At 41.4% G+C, this 19,581-nt stretch overlaps 1 long non-coding RNA gene across 1 annotated transcript in view; it reads right to left on the bottom strand.

The window, feature by feature from the left end:
- Positions 1-437: 437 nt before the first annotated feature.
- The window catches only part of LOC139185766 (uncharacterized), a 71,052-nt gene continuing 51,908 nt past the window's right edge, over positions 438-19,581 (bottom strand). The window contains exon 3 of the long non-coding RNA XR_011569243.1: positions 438-1,297. This is a non-coding gene — a long non-coding RNA (uncharacterized lncRNA). The remainder of the gene's footprint in view (positions 1,298-19,581) is intronic.

Here is a 19,581-nt window from a genome sequence, read left to right as displayed (position 1 = left end):
GTTTGCCCTGCTTCATTCCGTATTCCAAGGCCAAATTTGCCTGTTACTCCAGGTGTTTCTTGACTTCCTACTTTTGCATTCCAGTCCCCTATAATGAAAAGGACATCTTTTTTGGGTGTTAGTTCTAAAAGGTCTTGTAGGTCTTCATAGAACCGTTCAACTTCAGCTTCTTCAGCGTTACTGGTTGGGGCATACACTTGGATTACTGTGATATTGAATGGTTTGCTTTGGAAATGAACAGAGATCATTCTGTCGTTTTTGAGATTGCATCCATGTACTGCATTTCAGACTCTTTTGTTGACCGTGATGGCCACTCCATTTTTTCTGAGGTCTTCCTGCCCGCAGTAGTAGATATAATGGTCATCTGAGTTAAATTCACCCATTCCAGTCCATTTCAGTTCGCTGATTCCTAGAATGTTGACATTCACTCTTGCCATCTCTTGTTTGACCACTTCCAATTTGCCTTGATTCATGGACCTGACATTCCAGGTTCCTATGCAATATTGTTCTTTACAGCATCGGACCTTGCTTCTATCACCAGTCACATCCACAGCTGGGTATTGTTTTTGCTTTGGCTCCATCCCTTCATTCTTTCCGGAGTTATTTCTCCACTGATCTCCAGTAGCATATTGGGCACCTACTGACCTGGGGAGTTTCTCTTTCAGTACCCTAACATTTTGCCTTTTCATACTGTTCATGGGGTTCTCAAGGCAAGAATAATGAAGTGGTTTGCCATTCCCTTCTCCAGTGGACCACATTCTGTCAAATCTCTCCACCATAGCCCGCCCGTCTTGGGTGGCCCCACGGGCATGGCTTAGTTTCATTGAGTTAGACAAGGCTGTGGTCCTAGTGTGATTAGATTGACTAGTTTCCTGTGAGCATGGTTTCAGTGTGTCTGCCCTCTGATGCCCTCTTGCAACACCTACCGTCTTACTTGGGTTTCTCTTACCTTGGGCGTGGGGTATCTCTTCACGGCTGCTCCAGCAAAGCGCAGCCATTGCTCCTTACCTTGGACGAGGGGTATCTCCTCACCGCCGCCCCTCCTGACCTTCAATGTACGATAGCTCCTCTAGGCCTTCCTGAGCCCGCGCAGCCACGGCTCCAGGTAACTCCTCTCGTGGCAGCCCCTGGCCTCAGGCGTGGGTTGCTCCTCCCGGCCACCGCCCCTGGCCTCGGGTGTGGGGGCGTGGGGTAGCTCCTATACTTATGGTCAATTAATCCATGACACAGGAGGCAAGAATTCACAAAGGTAAAGATAATCTCTTCAATAACAGTGCTGGAGAAACTGGACAACTACCTGTAAAAGAATAAAATTAGAACACTTTCTCACATCATATACAAAAATAAACTCAAAATGGATTAAAATGTAATACTGGAAATCATCAAATTTCTTGAAAAAATATAGGTAAAACACTTTGATGTCCAATGTAGCAATGTTTTTGGATCTGTCTCCTAAAGCATAGGAAATGGAAACAAAAATAAACAAATTGGACCTAATTAAACTTAGCTTTTGCACAGCAAAGGAAACCATCAACAAAATGAGAAAATATTTGCTAGTGATATGCCTGATAAAGGATTAACATTAAAATATATAAACAACCTATACAACTCAATCTCAAAAAAAAACAGAAACCAATAACAAATGTCCCCAATTAAAAAAGAAATACCTGGAGTAACAGGCAAATTAGGCATTGGAGTACAAAATGAAGCAGGTCAAAGGCTAATAGAGTTTTGCCAACAAAACACACTGGTCACAGCAAACACTCCCTTCTAACGACACAAGAGACAGCTCTACACACGGACATCACCAGACGGTCAATACTGAAATCAGATTGATTATATTCTTTGCAGCCAAAGATGGAGAAGCTCTATACAGGCAGCAAAAACAAGACCAGGAGCTGAATGTGGCTCAGATCATGAACTCCTGGTTGCCAAATTCAGACTTAAATTGAAGAAAGTAGGGAAAACCAGTAGATCATTCAGGTATGACCTAAATCAAATCCCTTACATTTATACAGTGGAAGTGACAAATAAACTCAAGGGATCAGATCTGATAGACAGAGTGCCTGAAGAACTATGGATGCAGGTTCATGACACTGTACAAGAGGCAGGGATCAAGATCATCCAAAGGAAAAGAAATGTAAAAGGTAAAATGGTTGTCTGAGGAGGCTTTACAAATAGCTGTGAATAGAAGAGAAGCAAAAGGCAAAGGAGAAAAGGAAAGATATACCCATTTGAATGCAGAGTTCCAAAGAATATTAAGTAGAGATAAGAAAGCCTTTCCCAGTGATCAGTGCAAAGAAATAGAGGAAAACAATAGAATGGGAAATTCTAGAGATCTCTTCAAGAAAATTAGAGACACCAGGGGAACATTTCATGCAAAGATGGGCACAATAAAGGACAAAAATGATATAGACCTAACAGAAGCAGAAGATAATAAGAAGAGATGGCAAGAATACACCGAAGAGCTATACAAAAAAGAACTTCATGACCTAGATAATCACGATGGTGTGATCACTCACCTAGAGCCAGACATCTTGGAATGCAAAGTCAAGTGGGCCTTAGGAAGCATCACTACGAACAAAGCTAGTGGAGGTGATGGAATTCCAGTTGAGTTATTTCAAATCCTAAAAGAGGATACTGTGAAAGTCCTGCACTCAATATGCCAGCAAATTTGGAAAACTCAGCAGTGGCCACAGGACTGGAAAAGGTCAGCTTTCATTCCAAAAAGAAAGGCAATGCCAAAGAATGCTCAAACTACCACACAATTGCACTCATCTCACATGCTAGCAAAGTAATGCTCAAAATTCCAAACCAGGCTTCAACAGTATGTGAACTGTGAATTTCCAGATGTTAAAGCTGGATTTAGAAAAGTCAGAGGAACCAGAGATCAAATTGCCAACATCCGTTGGATTGTTGAAAAAGCAAGAAAGTTCCAGAAAAACATCTACTTCTGCTTTATTGTCTATGCCAAAGCCTTTGATTGTGTGGATCACAACAAACTGTGGAAAATTCTTCAAGAGATGGGAATACCAGACCTCCTGACTTTCCTCTTGAGAAATTTGTATGCAGGTCAGGAAGCAACAGTTAGAACTGGACATGGGACAACAGACTGGTTCCAAATTGGGAAACAAGTACATCAAGGCTGTATATTGTCACCCTGCTTATTTAACTTATATGCAGAGTACATCATGAGAAACGCTGCACTGGATGAAGCACAATTATAATCAAGATTTCCAGGAGAAATATTAATAACTCAGATATGCAGATAACACCAGCCTTATGGCAGAGAGTGAAGAACTAAAAAGCCTCTTGATAAAAGTGAAAAAGGAGAGTGAAAAAGTTGGTTTAAAATTCAACATTCAGAAAACTAAGATCATGGCAACCAGTCCCATCACTTCATGGCAAATAGATGGGGAAACAGTGGAAACAGTGAGAGACTTTAATATTTTGGGCTCCAAAATCACTGCAGATGGACTGTAGCCATGAAATTAAAAGACGCTTGCTCCTTGGAAGAAAAATTATGACCAACCTAGACAGCGTATTAAAAAGCAGAGACATTACTTTGCCAACAAAGGTTCGTCTAGTCAAAGCTATGGTTTTTCCAGTAGTCACTATGGATGTGAGAATTGGACTATAAAGAAAAATGAGCAATGAAGAATGGATGCTTTTGAACTGTGGTGTTGGAGAAGACCCTTGAGAGTCCCTTGGGTTGCAAGGAGGTCCAACCAGTCAATCCTAAAGCAAATCAGTCCTGAATATTCATTGGAAGGACTGATGCTGAAGCTGAAACTCCAATATTTTGGCCACCCGAAGTGAAGAACTAACTCATTGGAAAAGACCCTGAAGCTAGGAAAGATCAAAGGCAGGAGGGAAAGGGGACAACAGAGGATAAGATGGTTGGATGGCATCACCAACTTAATGGACATGAGTTTGAGTGAACTCCGGGAATTGGTGATGGACATGGAAGCCTGGTGTTCATCAATCCATGGGGTCATAAAGAGTCTGACACGACTGAGTGACTGGATCACCATGTGATCCAACAATAGCTTTCCTGTGTATGGAAGACAATGAAGACATTCATTTATAAAGATGCATGTACCCAAAATGTTCATAGCCACATTATTTACAAAGCCAGGAGATGGAAGCAACATAAGTATGCATCAACAGATGAATGGATAAAGAAGATGTTTATATGTATAAAACTATATAAAATATATGGTTACACATAGAGTATATATAAAACTGAGTAAAATTAAAGAAGAAGAATGAAATTTTGCCATTTGCAACAACACAGACAGAGCTCGAGGGTATTATGTTTAGTGAAATAAGCCAGATAGAAAGATGAAGATTACACTTTTATGTGGAATCTCAAAAATAAAACAAACGTTTATAACAAAACAGAGAGAGGAAGGTGAGACAGGATAGGACTAGGGGATTAAGAAGTACAAACTATGATGTATAAAAAAAATAAGCTACAAGGATATTGTACAACACAGGGAATATAGCCAATATTTTATAATAACTTTATATGGAGTATAATCTGTAAAACCTCAGTAACCTCACATACACATATGATACCACCCTTATGGCAGAAAGTGATGAGGAACTAAAAAGCCTCTTGATGAAAGTGAAAGAAGAGACAGAAAACACTGGCTTAAAACTTGACATTCAAAAAACTAAGATCATGGCATCTGGTCCCATCACGTCATGGCAAATAGATGGGAAAACAATGGAAACCATGACAGATTTTATTTTCTTGGGCTCCAAAATCACTGCAGATGGTGACTGTAGCCATGAAATTAAAAGAAGCTTGTTCCTTGGAAGAAAAGTGATGACCAACTTAGACAGCATATTAAAAAGCAGAGACATTACCGTGCTGATAAAGGTCCATCTAATCAAAGCTATGGTTTTTCCAGTAGTCATGTATGAATGTGAAAGTTGGACTATAAAGAAAACTGAGTGCCGAAAAATTGATGCTTTTGAACTGTGGTGTTGTAGAAGACTCTTGGGAGTGCCTTGGACAGCAAGGAGATCCAACCAGTCAATCCTAAAGCAAATCAGTCCTGAATATTCTTTGGAAGGACTGATGCTGAAGCTGAAATTCCAATACTTTGGCCACCTGATGTGAAGAACTGACTCATTGGAAAAGACCCTGATGCTGGGAAAGATTGAAGGCAGGAGGGGAAGGGGACAACAGACGATGAGATGGTTGGATGGCATCACCGACTCGATGGACATGAGTTTGAGCAAGCTCCAGGAGTTGGTGACGGACACGGAAGCCTGGCGTGTTGCAGTCCATGTGGTCACAAAGAGTTAGACACGACTGAGCAACTGAACTGCACTGAACTGCCATCTATAAAGTTTTTGATTCATTATGTTCAGTTTACCTGAAACAATAGAATATTGTAAATCAACTATATCTCAGAAAAAACTCTATTGGCCCACTTGCATATCATCACTGGTCATGTTTATTGTGCTTCTAAATATGGTGGTAACACATTAATCTTTCCATTCATTCTATTTTTTGCTTCATTTGGGCAAGGGGAGATGTTTAAGCAAGTTGGGAAAATGGAGGTGGGGAATATCAGGCAAATTATCCCTATATATGAAAAAGTCAAATCACATTGTCTTCTGGTTTGGTAATATAAATACTTAACCCCTTTGGTTACTGGTATTGGGCACATTTTGAAGCTGACCATTTACTATCTATAGGCTGGCAATGGCAAATACAGTTCAATGGAATTCCAAGTCAGAATTTAGCTGATTTACAATTTCTGAATCTCCATGTACTCTGGAGTAGGAACTATATCTTTATGATCCCTATATTCCCTGGATGAATATAATTCATGTTAATGAATGAAGAGACAAATATCACCTATTTACTCATAACATAAAATAAACCATATTATTGACAATAAGAATTGCCATTTTATATAATTCTGTAGCTAATAAGAAAACATATGATTAAGTACCACATTTATTTTCTTATTTCCTTATTTTAAGTATTTCATAGATATTCCTGACAAGGTTGGACAGATTACTCCTGATCCCACAGTATGTGCCATCTATCAATATTTGGTTAATTGTTCTCACTAACTCAAACTGTTTTCTTCCACAAAACAAACAAAAACAAAAGTCTCTTTAGTTAAAATATATTCCTATACTCTAAAACCAGCCAGATTTGCTTTAAAATGCCCCATTTGAAAAATAAATGAATAAAATGCTCCGTTCACATGGCTATATTTCATGCTCTCTTTCCATATTAAACTGTTTCATAAATTAAACAAGGATATTTAAAATAAAATTTCATTACACCACCTAAAACTGGCTGTACCAATAAATACATGTAGAGCCTCTTTCTCAAACAGCCTGTATAAGATTATTTATTCTATTAGCCACAACTAAATAACATATTTATTACTTTAAGTACGTGTAGCAGAAAACAACTAGTGGTACTTTTAGCAAAAACCAAAAGTGAATGTTGTAATTATAAGGATACAGGCATCTCATAGAACCCAATGTCAGGAATTCAACCAGGTCCCAGAAAAGAACTGAAAGAAAGAACTAAAAGGCCATCAGAAGCCAGGCAATTAATTCTCCCCTTTGGACCTAGCTTATCCTCCTTTTTCTGCAGGATAGCTTTTTCTTCTCAATCCACGTAGAAGGTTTAACCTAAAACAAAACACCCAGTTGCTTTCCATCCAAACAGTTATAGTTGGGAACAGTAAAGAATTGCAATTTGAGATATGCAGATACAGTGAACCACATGCAAGTCTAGTAAAACAAAAGAGAAGAGAAACTTGGGGATGGGGCTACTATAAACAAAAAGTGCATTTGATGAAACTGCGAGTTTGAAGTATAGTGGCTTTTTACTGGGGAGTTGCAACAGTCTCAGTAGCTGAGCTGTTGCCAGGCAAGGAGAATTCTTTCTTCCTCCAGCTGGCAGTAGGGCCACTTTTTGCTGGAGATGCCAAATACATCCCTTCCTGTTGCAACAGGTATTGACAGAATGGTGTGGGAGAGAGAGCTCTCCCTTCTGGCCTCCTGACTCCATTGTAATGAGGTTTCCCTTTATTAATTTTCACACAGGAAAGCAATGGCCATATCATCACCAGACTGACTGACTATCTTTATTCAAATCCCTGGAGAGGAACTCTCATTGGCCCAAATTCACCCACCTCCACTAGTAGCTGGAGGTGAGCATTCTGCTGTATGCAGTCCCTCCTTGGAAGCAGGGAAGTATTAAGAGGTTTTTTTGTAAGCTAGGAACACATATCACATAGTGTATACAATTGTATAGTATGCTGTACTGCAAAAGGATAGAACTATACAAACCCCCTTCCTCTCTCAAACTCAACAAAACAATGTCATCCCTCCTCTCCTGGAATGAAGTCACTAAAGGAGTAGAGAAAAGCCCAAGATTACTAAAGAAATCAGTGTCCATCCACATAGAAATACCAGTTACAGGTAAGAAGAATCTAAGCCAGCTTGTCAGTGAAGCATTCAACCAGACAACTTCCATGTCAAAACAGCTCTATAAAATGAAATGTCACATTGAACAATGTGCATTCACTCTCCTTTCCTTAATGTTTTACTTAAATCCTATGTGTTATATGAACAGAGCTAAAAATACTTCATGCTTAAGATAACCAAAGAACTCAGGCTAATAATAAAACAATTGCTGCCTACAGCTTCTATTTAGAAAAGGCAAACAACTTAGACATTCACTGTAAAGAGTCACTGAGCTGATAATTATCTATTGTTTTGTTAAGTTTTACCTTCTCCTGAACGTTTGCTAGTCCACTACGTGGATATACCAGAAAAGATGAAATATCTTGCATAGGAAATAATAAAGCATTTTCAGATATAAATTCAAAATTGAGATGCTTTAAAAAGAATTATAGGTATAGTTATCATAGATTTTTCCCTGTAAATGATGAATAATTTTGCTAGACTGAGCTCTAGGAATACCTAAAACATACTTTTTTCCCCAGCAGATAAGAATTCATATTAGGTAGACTCCTTCTCTAAATACACTCTCTTAGTCTCATCTTTTCAACAGTATCTGCTAAATTTAATCACAGATGCTTAAGATACATTTTTTTCCATAAATGGTACTAAGCAAAAGTATTCTCAAAGGGGGAAATACAGTGTAAGGTAGAATTAAATCCTAATTTTATTTCTTATTCTCTCTCTGACACTGGAGGTCTTCACGTTTTGGCTTCTTGTTCTGTAAATTTTATAATGCTGCAATGCCTCACAGCACTGTTGTAAGAAGGACATAAAATGTGAAAATTGAGCAAATATAATCATTGTCATGATGGTTGGTATTATTGCTAATAATGCTGCCCTGCTTATAAGAACATGGATATCATTTCTTATAGGAACACATCATTTACACTACACCTGATTTTCAGAGATTTAACCTATAAGGCCTCAAGTAAGTTAACAATTAATACCTGCACTTGTATAATGCTTTATGGTTTATAAATAATTTCATGAATAAGGAACATTTAATCCTCACATGTGTTGTGTAACAGGTGTATTATCATCCAGGGAGTCAGTGGCTCTTAAATGTCAACTGATTTACCCAGATTTGAATTCAAAGCTGGGATTCAAACCCTGTCTTTTGACTCCAGGTCTCATATTTTCCTTTTATTGTAGAAACTTGTCTGATGGTTTTTTTTTTTTTTTTTAAAGCCTTCTGATTCTATTTCTCACCTTAACTTATAACATAGGTATATGAAGGAATCCACTGAAAACTGTTCCACTAATTTTCCAGGACTGATCAGAGATCCCGATGATTTAACTACTTAAAATGTTCAGTTCCTTTAACTACTTCTTTAACTTCTCACCCTACTTTCTTTTTTCCTTCTTCCAGTTTTACTGAGATACAATTGACACGCAACACTGTGTAAGGTTAGGGTGTACAGTATGATGATTTGACTTACATACATCATGAAATGGTCACAACAGCAAGTGTAGTGACCATCCATCATCTCATATAAGATTAAAGAAACAGAAAAAATGTTTTTCCCTTGTGATGAGAATTCTTAGGATTTACTCTCTTAAAAACTCTCGTATATAATATACAGCAGTATTAATTATACCTATCTTGTTGTATTATGTCCCTAGTATTTATTTATCTTATAACTGGAAGTTGGTACCTTTTGATTACTTTTGTCTGATTCCCCCTCCTGCCTGTGATAATCACAAACCTGATCTCTTTTTCTGAGTTTGTTTGTTTTTGACGTGTAATTGACCTATGCAACTGTGTTGTATACAACTAACACTGTGTTGTTAGTATACAATACAGTGACTTTTTATTTAATACTTTTCAAAATGATCACTGGGATAGGTCTAGTTACCAGCTATCCCCATACAAAAATATTACATAATTATTGATTATATTCCCCACACTGTACATGTCATACCCATGACTCATTTATTTATTTAACTTAAATAAAATAGTTAAATTACTATTTTAGTAGACTGTATAGCTCATAATCTCCCTCATCTGTTTCTTTGCTCTCCCCAACATTCTCCCTTCTGGCAAAACCTCTTGTTTGTTCTCTGTATCTATGACTCAATTTAGTTACATTTGTTCTTTTTTTTTTTAGATTCCACATATAAATTAAATCATATGGCATTGGTCTTTGTCTGACTTATTTCACTTATTTGCTCATTTACTTTATTCACCAACTTACCTGACTTATTTCACCTAGAGCATAGTACCCTCACGGTCCATTGACGTTGTTGCAAATGGCAAATTTCATGTTTTTTATGGTTGAGTAATATTTCATAACCATATATTTATATACATACACACACCACATCTTCTACATCCACTCATCTACTGGTGAGTACTTAGGTTGTTGCCATACTTGATTATTTTAAATAATGCTGCAATAAACATTGGGGTGCATGTATCTTCTCACCCTACTTCTCCACTATTTATTTGTCTTTGCTTTTATTCTGTATTAGAATGCATTACATAAAGTCTTCAGTTTCAAAATAATACATTTGGGGTTGATACCACTGAGGGAACACAGAGTAAAGGAGAGGAACATACAATAAGTAAGATGATTTTGTGGCCCAGTGATTTGCATGGGCCCAGTAATACATATCTGGATTCAAACCAGGGTTTCAAAATGTGCACCTCAACTCCCTTATGTGTAAAATATGGTCAGTAATACCTATTTCACATGGTTGTAGCAAGAGCTAAATAAAAACATGGTGTATGTGAGGGTGTGTAAATATACATTTATTAGTGGTTGACAATGATTGGTACAAAATAAGTGTATGATAAATGGAAATTTTATGCCTTTGGTTGGGGGAAGTTGTAAATAAGTTTGAAAGAGGTATTAAACATGGCTTGACTCATATTGAGGAGGCTGTGGATACCAGTAAGCAACAAATAGCTTTCACAACTTCCAGTTGTTACGTCTTAGTGTATATGCTGATGATAGTGAACTTTAGGCAATAATTCACTCAACTAAGAATGCATAAACAAGCCTAGAAGGATGTTTAAACAATGTCCTTGAACAGAAAACAAAATTTAGAGTTTTATCATGAATGGAGATGCTGCATATCCCTTTCCAGATAGGTACCGCCTGTTAAATGTTTTATTCCCCAGTCATGCACAAGAAGCAAAGCCCAAACACAACAGATGGCAGCCCAATTCTGGCTTCTAAAATGGTTTGCCTCCTACTCATAAGAGCCCAAGAATATGTTGACTCAAGTGTTGCAGATGAACCTTCAGTACAAAATGCAATTTCCTAATGTGACTCAGACTGACTGTGTTTCTCATTGGTGATAGCCAAGCTTAGAAACATGGTCTGAATTCAGAGTCTGAACCAGAAAACAATTTAGGTGGAAATTGGCATCCAATTCCAACAAGTTTATGCATGCATATAAAGCATAAAAGGATGGAAAAATCATTTTGATCAGCCATTAAGTCTGAGTAGCAATCATGAATTTAAAAAGTAGTTGAATTCATCTAGGCAGTCAATACAAGTTCAGGAAGCAGAAAATGGAGCATAACCTCCATGCCTCCCTTTTCCTTAACCTTGCCACATCCTATCATAGAAAGTTCACTTGCGATATTGCCCTTACATCCATGGACTTCTGTCTCCACTGCAACTCCTCTTTGTCTAGGCCGACAGCACCCATTTCTTGGTCTCCCTACATTTAATCTAGATCTTCTTGAATGCAGTCCTACAGATTTCTCCACAAGCTTGCTCCTGTCACTGCCATGACTCCATTCCTACTGCTTAAATACCTTCAATAGCTTTCTTTTGTTTCTATGACAAAGGTCAAAACACTTACAATGGTAATTAAAGCATACTGTTCTTAGTTACCACAATGTACGTCGGTTATCAGTGTTCTTAGTTATCAACAACAGAAATTGACTCTGGCTGATTCAAGGAGCAAAGGAGCTTATTAAAAACATATTGCCTCTAGGAAGAAACTGACTCAGAGGAGAGAAACTTATAAAAGAATGTGAGCCATCCATAAGGCTAGGGACCAAGCTGAGGAAATGGATGCCACAGCTGGCACTGCCAACATTCTGGAAACAATTATTGGAGCCACTGCCTCACTTACCAAAAGGAAAAGGGAATTCTTCACTGTTTTCATCTGGCTCCTGATCCAAATACTGGTAGGGTCCACTTGATTGGCTTAGGCTAGGTCATGTGACCACATATAGCTGCCTGGAGCTGAGCCTCTCTAACAGGAAGTCAGCCCACCTATCATTAACACAACTAAAGTGAGGGATTCCCCAAATACAGGAAGGAGTTTCAAATGCTGAGAAGTCAAAATAAAGGGAAAGAAAAGAAAAAAAAGAATAACATCCACTACAGCCTATGACCCATGATTTGGCCTTGTCTCCACCTCCAGCATCATATCACACACACACCCCACACCCTCCCTCCCACCCCCATGCTCTAACTACTTTGTCTTTCCTTCAAACATTTGTTTCTTATTGCTCCCAAAGAGGTTAAAGTGTCTGCTCGCAATGCGGGAGACCTAGGTTTGATCCCTGGGTCGGGAAGATCCCCTGGAGAAGGAAATGGCAACCCACTTCAGTATTCTTGCCTGAAGAATCTCATGGACGGAGGAGACTGGTGGGCTACAGTCCACGGGGTCGCAAAGAGTCAGACACGACTGAGAGACTTCACTTTCACTTTCACTCTGGTTCAGGCTAGTGTAAAGGTTCGGATACTGTTAGAAAGATGAAGGCACACTCACAGGTGAGTTCAATGAGACCATTTACAAAGATGTGGGCTGTGTTAAGGGAAGCCAGCCAGACCAACTCTAGAAAGCATCCTTGGCTAGTAACAGTGGGAAGCCCTAATCACCCCTCAGTTATAGCAGTAAAGGATGAGAGGGAGGGTTCCTGGAACCTAGAGAGAATAGCTGTGTTCTCCAGCAAAGAAATGAAGTCAGTTTACACTGGCAGGGTGGGGAAGCTAATGGCCTGGTTTCACTCTGCTCACACCCTCTAACCTCCTGCTGATGCCTCTTATTGGCCAATCACAAACTGAGACCAGAGGGATGGCATCAAGGTAACCTCCCAGAACACAGGGCAGGGTCAAGAAAGATGGATGTTGGATACAGAAAGGCTACTGGAAAAAAAAAAAAAAAAACCCAGGGTAGTCAGTATCCTTTGTTCTAGGTTCTTTTCTTAACAGTACTTTAAAACATTTTTAAATTGTGGTAAAATTGACATACAATATTTTATTGGTTTCAGGTGTATGACATAATAATTGGATATTTGTATCAGTGTATGTTGCAAAGTCCTTAACAGTTCTCACCTCTATGTGTAACTATATTATCATAAGTGGTTTTAAAATTACTATTAATACCTAATACTTCCTTGTGGTGAGGGATTGTGCCTGCATTTGTTCACCACTGTTTCCTCAGAAACTAGCATAGCCCTGTCAGGGGAGTGTGTAATTTCCTTGGTTCTGTCTCACTCCAGCAAAGATTTGAAATGGTGGACCGGTGCTACAGCTCAGAGTTTTATTCAGCAAGCAAAGCAAAGTACACCCTTGAGGTGTAAGGGTGGGCTGACCCCAAAGGAGAGGCTCAATCCATCTTGGCTTCCTCCTTTTATATATTTGTCTCCCCACCTCCCCTTGAGCCTATGCAAATTGGGCTGGCCAAGAAGGGGGCGTGTTTGTTTCACCTGAAGTTCTCACTCCAGTCCGTGGATTTTCTTTTGTTCCGTTTTCATGGGTTTTTCCCTTTCTTTGTCTTTTAGCCACCACCATTTTGAACTCCTTTTTCCTGTTCTAACTACCTAACATTCCCCCTTCAAGAGATGGGAGGCCCAAGTCTTTGGGAATAGGAGCATCGAGGTCTCTCTGGCTACTCCCTGCTGAGCTAGGACAGCAAGGGGCATTGGGCCTCCCCTTCTTGCTAGTCTCAAGCCTCAGAGTCCTTATAGTGGTGTCCATCTAAGGGTGAGTGATATTTTCTGTGGTCAGGTATGGTTTTACATATCCTTGTTGAACTAGCACTGTATTTTGTAGCTTGTTGACCAGGGCAGAGACAAAATGGGTTAGACAAATGATAATACATGGAACAATATAAGCAGCATCAATATGGTGATAACCGGGTTAGTAGGGGCATTAGCCAACTCCAAATTGCCTCTCACCAGGAGAAGGATCCCCCAAAGAGAGATTGTAGCCACACTGAGGACTTTCCAGATCGTTCTTTGAGATCCCCTAGGATGTGAATGTTTTCCCTGAGGATTGTGAGATTTTCTTTAATTTAGCTTGGAGGTATTTACCCAGAAACAATGTCTCATTCAAGATGGCTCAAGTCCTTCCTTGTTCAGGGATCAGGAGATCTATCTCCTGTCTATTTTGGAGTACAATCCCTGCCAAGCTGTGTTGGCTCTTTAGAGCTACCCTGAGAAATCTTATCCCCAGAAACCAGATTTTTGGGATGTTCATTAGAATGGCACTCATTTGTAGTTCTGAATAGGTGTCTGAGATCTCCCAGGGGCTCACAGGTGTATTGAGTGTCCTCTTCTGTTTTCTTCCATGGCTTGACTTGTGAGTAGTGAAGCCAGGAGTCATGTCCTGGTACCTTAACTGCTGTGGGGGTATAAAGTATTACAGGGTAGGGGCCCTTCCATGTGGGCTGGAGTTGAGCCTTTGGGGACCCATATTTCCAGACTTTAATTAGGACTTGAGTCCCTGGAGCATATAGTGGTGGCTCTTTAGAATCTTTTGGGTCCTGGTTGACACCCCACACGCATATATTCTGTTGGAATTGCCCAATGGCCATGGTATAAGACGAGAGGGACTGAGCCTCTGGATCTAGGAAGAGGTTATTGACATAAACAAAGGGTCTCCCATATAGCATCTCATAAGGACTAAGATGAACCTGTTCCTTAGGGGCAATACGAGTGCAGAGGAGAGCTATTGGTAAAGCCTCTTTCCATCTGAGGGAGGTCTTCTGGGTTATCTGTTCTATTGCTGATTTTGAGAATTGGTTGGCTCTTTCTACTTTTCCTGAAGACCTGAGGTCTCCAGGCACAATGGAGATAAGAAGTAGTCCCCAATGCTTTAGAGATCCCTTGGGTGACCTTAGAAGTAAACGATGTCCCATTGTCACTTTGGTCTGTCACCTGGGCAGACCAAATCTTGGAATGACTTCATGGAGCAGTATTTTTACCACCTCCTCAGCCTTCTAAGTCCAGGTGGGAAAGACTTCAATCCATCCTGTGAATGTATCTATCATGACTAATAGGTATTTATACCCTTGAGAAACTGGCATCTGGGTGAAGTTCATCTGCCAGTCCTCTCCTGGGTAGGTCCCACGTCGTTGGACAGGCTGGGCCAGCTGGGGTCTTCAAGCTCCTTGGGGGTTGTTTAATTGGCAAGTGGGACAAGAGGAGACCACTTGATTTATAGTCATTTGGAGGCCTGTTCCTCTGAAGGACCTTTATAGTAATCTTTGGAGGGCCTTCTCCCCTAAATGAGTGGTGGCATGTAAGGAGTTAACCAACTTCCATTGGAGATTCCCAGGCAGAAAAAGGAGTTCCTCCTTTTGGAACCACCCTATATGATCTTCTTGAAAGCCCTCACTCTTAGCTTTAAGAGTCTCACCTTCAGTATATGAAGGAGTTTCTGGCAAATTAGTCTGTAGAACTAAGGTGGCAACCCCTATTATGTCATGGTTCTGTAATGCTGCTCTCTTAGCTGCCTGATCAGCTGCTTGGTTCCCTTGTGCCACTTCTGCGCTCCCTTTTTGGTGTCCTTTACAATGGGAGACTGAAACCTCAGTGGGCAGATGGACTGCCTCCAAGAGCCTAAGGATTTGATCACCATATTTGATTGGGGACCCTTGGGTGGTCAAGTGGCCTCTTTCTTTCCAAATAGCAGCATGTGCATGTAGCACCAGAAAGGCATACTTGAAGTTAGTGTAAATGGCTACTCTTTCTCCTTTCCCAGCTCTAAAGCTCGAGTCAGGGCTATGAGCTCAGCTAATTGGGCTGAAAGTACCTGGTGGCAAAGGTTTAGCCTCTATGATCTCAAAATTGGAGACTACTGCATACCTGGCTCTTCTTTTTCCGTCTAAGACAAAGCTGCTTCCATCAGTGTATGAGATTTCCTCAGGATTGGTCAGAGGATCTTCTGACAATTCCTCTCAGGGTTTTGTCCAATGGTCCAAAGTTTCTAGGCAAGAATGAAAGGGGAGAGAGCCCTCGGGGGTAGGCAGGAGGGTAGCTGGGTTAAGAACCTCACAAGAGGATATAGTCAGTCCTGGACTTTTCATCAGCACTACTTGATATCTGAGGATCCTTTGATCAGACATCCATAAACAGCCTCTCCCATTCAGGAGCTGTTTCACTTGGGGGCTGGTAAAAATAGTTAGTTTGCTCCCAAGAGAGAGTTTTAAAGCATCTTCTATCAGGACTGTCATAGCTGCAAGATTTCAAAGGCAGGGAAAGATCTCTTACCAATAAGGGAGTAGGACACTTAGGGACCACAAGAAACTGGTGGGAAAGTATTTGTTCATCCCAGCAAAAAAGAAGTGCTTGGGTGAATCTTTTTGTAATTGTTTCTCCTGTAGCACCCAAAATGGTACAGGTTTGGGAGGAGAAGGCTCCAGAGTAGAAGGTCAGGACAGAGTAGGTAGCCCTTGTGTCAACCAAGAAATTCTTGGACCTACCTGCCACATGCAGTTGCACCCTTGGCTCCAGACCCATGATGGTTATCTGTGAAAGGTGGGCTGGCTGGAGCAGGCCACTTAAGTCCTGTTGAACCATCATGAGGGAAGGCTTGGCGCTTGACTTTGAGGCTCTTCAGTCCCCAGGGCAGCATGCTGCCCTATGTCCCAATTGATGGCATTTGTAGAAAGCCGTTTTAGGATGCTTATCATGGTTTGGGCACTCTTTGGCCCAATGTCCTGCCTGTCTACAGATTAGGCATTTGCCTCATGCCTTGTCCTTCAAGGACTTGGGGTTTGCCATAGGGCTTCTCTAGAGGGCAGCCAGTGTCTGGGCATGACTTATTTTTATCTCTTTCCTTCTCTCCCTTTCCTGGGCCTTGGCCTCCCTCTCCTGTTCTCTGTTATGAAAAGTATTGGTGGCTGTCTGGACCATCTCATCTAAAGAGGCAGGAGGGTCCTGCTGCTGTAGCTGTTGTAACTTTGTCTGATGCATACTGGGACAGGAATTTGTCCTTTAAAATCTCCTATCCCTCATAAGAGTCTAAGTCCAGATTGGTAAACTCTTGGAGGGCCTCTTTTAGACTTTCCAGAAAGGAAATGGGGTTCTTGTTGGACTCCTGTGTTACTGCTGAGACCGGGCACAGTCCCACAAGTAATAGGCTTTCTTCTATTCCCATGGGTGGACTTCCTTATGGGTGAGTCTTTTGCAAGCTTATCCTACCAAGTACTGTTGCAACTTGAGAGCTGGGCGTCCCCGGGTCAGGGTGCAGATCCCCAGGCAGGCTGAGGTGTGACAGCCTCCTGGAGATTTAATCCCCGGGCAGGTCAAGGCATGTCGACCTCCTGAGAATTGGGTCCCTGGGCAGGTCGAGGCAAGTTGACCTCCTGGAACCCCTGGACTGGCAGATCCCCGTGCAGGTTGAGGTGTGACAACTTTCTGAGGACCAGATCCCTAGTCAGGTCAACCTCCTGACACCCCAGGCTGCAGCTGGGCATCCCCAAGTTATCCAGTGTGACAAGTACTGGGTAAGTTCAAGGGGTTGTGATCTTAACTCATTGATGGTTTGTCCACCGCAGATGGCAATAGATATCATGATGTAAAGCAATCCAAGTCTGTGTCCTGAGACTGGGAACCTGGTGAAATAGCCACAAGCCTAATCCTCTTATTGCTCTGAGGGAATGTAAGTCACTGATTTCCTCCCCTAGTCCTCCATAAGAGCAGTTTAGTGTGTTTCCAATGGAAAACATTTCATTGTCTTAGACACATTCTAGGTAATAACAGAAGTAATGACAAAGAAGTGGGTTATCTGGTCCTGTTAGGGGCATTAAGAGTATTTTAATAATAAGCTGGGTGGAGAGATGTGGTGTATAAGGGGGCAGGGTCCTGGTTGTAGGAGTTAGTAAGTGGCTTAAGGACAAATTGATAAGAGGCAACAGACCAGATATTCCATAAAAGTGGAGTGGAGATTTGATCCAGGGGATATGTTTGTAGCTTTAGAAGGGTGGTAAGGGTTTGGGTCCAAACGGCCTACAGGGCTAACTCCTGAAGTGGCAAACATTGTCCTTGGAAGCCCAGTTGCCCTTGAAGGGATGCCACCAACAGATGGACTTCTAGCAGGCATTGTGTGCCTGTCACCCATCCTAGTGGGTCCACTGAGAGGTGCTGTTGTTGCACAGGTTGTGGGAAACATAGAAGATGAAGGCCTGAATCTCTAGAGGAATGGATATTATACAGTATTTCCCTCCCCAGAGGCCAGCTATTTTCTGGTTGTCCTGCCAGAAGATTGTAGACACAACATTGTGGGCCCAGATGGGGTTGAGGAAAAGAGCATGAAACACGAGAGAAGGGGGCAGGGAATAACTATTGAAAGAATGACATAGCCCAAGCACATAACATAAACAGATTAAAATCAAATGGGCCCAAGATGGCAGATTTCCCTGGTGGCTCAGACGGTAAAGCGTGTGCCTACAACGTGGGAAACCTGGGTTCGATCCCTGGGTTGGGAAGATCTCCTGGAGAAGGAAATGGCAACCCACTCCAGTATTCTTGCCTGGAAAATCCCATGGAGGGAGGAACCTGATAGGCTACAGTCCATGGGGTCACAAAGAGTTGGACACGACTGAGCGACATTTACTTTAAGATGGCAGAAAAGTCAAATTCAACTAAACCTTGATCCTCAGTCTGCAAGCTAAATGACACACCCAGAGGCACCATGACAGTTCTGTTCAGTTCAGTTCAGTCTCACAGTCATCCAACTCTTTGCAACCCCATGGACTGCAGCACACCAGTCTTCCCTGTCCATCACGAACACCTGCAGCCTACTCAAACTCATGTCCATTGAGTCAGTGATGCCATCCAACTGTCACGTGAGTGTATGTTCCTCGGTTCTTTGTCTCGTCACAACAAAGATTTGGAGCGACGGACATTAAAGCCCTCAGCGCGTCACAGCTCTTGGGTCTTGGACAAACCGTGCTACAACTCTTAGGCAAATCAGTGTTACAGCTCTATTTTATTTAGAAGATAGCAGGAGAATCCAAGACTGGAAGAGAAGAGAGTGGAGGAGTGTGCGGGGGAGGGAGAGAGAGAGAGAGAGAGAGAGAGAGAGTGTGAGAGAGTGAGTGAGAGAGAGAGAGAAAGAGCGCACGCACGCAGGAGAGAGAGTCCATGAGAAAGTGCTTTGGCTCCTCTTATATGTTTTTTCCTCCACCTGGGCCTGGCCTATGCAAACTGGGCTTAGCCAGGAGTGCTGTTTGTTCTGCCTGAAGTCTTCACTCTGGTCCTCGGACCTTCCTTTGACCTTCTTTGTCTTTTAGCCACCACCATTTTGGACTCCTTTTCCCTATTCTACTTACCTAACACAACCATCTTAACCTCTGTCATCCCCTTCTCCTCCTGCCTTCAATTTTTCCCAGCATCAGGGTCTTTTCCAATGAGTGAGTTCTTCACATCAGTTGGCCAAAGTATTGGAGTTTCAGCTTCAGCATCAGTCCTTCCAATGCGTATTCAGGACTGATTTCCTTTAGGATGAACTGGTTGGATCTCCCTGCAGTCCAAGGGACTCTCAAGAGTCTTCTAGAACACCATAGTTCAAAAGCATCAATTCTTCAGTGCTCAGCTTTCTTTATAGTCCAACTCTCACATCCATACATGACTACTGGAAAAACCATAACTTTGACTAGACAGACCTTTTTTGGCAAAGTAATGCCTCTGCTTTTTAATATGCTGTCTAGGTTGGTCATAACTTTTCTTCCAAGGAGCAAGCACCCTTTAATTTCATGGCTACAGTCACCATCTGCAGTGATTTTGGAGCCCCTCAAAAAATAATGTCTGTCACTGTTTCCACTGTTTCCCCATCTATTTGGCATGAAGTGATGGGCCTGGATGCCATG

This window comes from Bos indicus, chromosome 11 (genome assembly GCF_029378745.1).
Source record: "Bos indicus isolate NIAB-ARS_2022 breed Sahiwal x Tharparkar chromosome 11, NIAB-ARS_B.indTharparkar_mat_pri_1.0, whole genome shotgun sequence".
NCBI lineage: Eukaryota > Metazoa > Chordata > Mammalia > Artiodactyla > Bovidae > Bos > Bos indicus.
The sequence above is the reverse complement of the archived record's forward strand: the minus strand, read 5'-3'. Positions and strand labels throughout refer to the sequence as shown.